Below are 1,445 nucleotides of genomic sequence, written 5' to 3' on the forward strand. Positions count from 1 at the left end.
GCAGCCCACAGGGCTGCTTTATGGAGTGGCCATTCCTTTATTCCTTTACTTTCTTAATAAACTTGCTTTCACTTTGCACAGTGGACTTGCCCTGAATTCTTTCTTCTGCGAGATCCAAGAACCCTCCCTTAGGGTCTGGATCAAGATCCCTTTCCTGTAACAGTAGGGCAGTATGTACTTCAGTTCTTCATGAATTACTTATAGCACTCTCTTCCCCTAAGTCTCAGGTGGACTCTCAGGATCCTGACCCTGGTAATGACTGGTGTGACAGAAAATATAATCCATGACAAATTATTGCTTCTGAAAATAAGAGTTCACAATTAATTCTCTTTTGCCTGGATTCTTCCCTCTAAATTTTGTGTTTCCTTAGTCTTAATACAAAGGCCCTGTGTATAAGTAAGCCTAAGAGTTTACTGTATCTGAGAGACCTTAATTCTCCCAGACACGATAGGAAATATGTCTGAATTATAATGCTTGATGTCCCTGTTTGTGCATAGGTGTGTGTGTGTGTGTGTGTGTGTGTGTGTATGTGTGTATATATATATACAAACACTATATATACACAATATATATACAAACTATATATATACTATATGTATACACTATATATATATATATATATATGTAGTTAGCTATCTTTTCATATTAACAAAGAGAGGCCTTAATGTAGTTAAATTATAGAGTCTCAACACTGCTATAAGCCTTTACCAGTCAAAAGTCATTTAAATTATCCTGGATTCTGAATAGGGATTACAATTAGCAGCATATTTTAGGTAAGAGTATTGATAATCCCACAGTCACAAACATTTCAGCAGAATGTGGGTGGCTTGATTGAAGCCATTCATTGCCTGCTCCATCTATACCCTGCAGAGCAATTTAGCTCCTCAAATAACCATCCCCTGCTGTTTAAAGCAACGATGTGTTATGCAAAGTAAATCAATATATGTCATTTAAGTAAAAAAATTTCTTAATTTGCCTCATCACAAGAATGTTTAATAAATCTTGAGGTCTTTGTATTAAGAGAAGATTTGATCAATTTTAAGATTAGAATATTCCCAAATAAGGTTTCATAAATGACACAGGAATTAACACCATAAAGTAGAAGTGCTAATTGAAATTTTTATAAAAGCTAATTTTTAATCCTTTCTAGGAGGAAAAAAAACCCTTCAATCAGGATCTAATTTATAAGGGTTTCCTGTGAACATTAGTCAGTGAATAATTTATTTCCATAACCTACTTATGAAAGCTTCAAATTGTTATTGTAATTTGTAAGGCATTGAGATTCACCCATCTTTTTTTGCATTTACACCCGGCCTCAAATACTGGGTTACTTGGTAATTTGCAAAATAGAGATTCTATAAAATAAAAATAACAATAAAGACAAAACAAATAGATTGGAGAGGGTGGCTATAAATTTATTATCCACTCAAATATAAATGCCTTGG

This window comes from Nomascus leucogenys, chromosome 1a (genome assembly GCF_006542625.1).
Source record: "Nomascus leucogenys isolate Asia chromosome 1a, Asia_NLE_v1, whole genome shotgun sequence".
Taxonomy (NCBI): Eukaryota; Metazoa; Chordata; class Mammalia; order Primates; family Hylobatidae; genus Nomascus; species Nomascus leucogenys.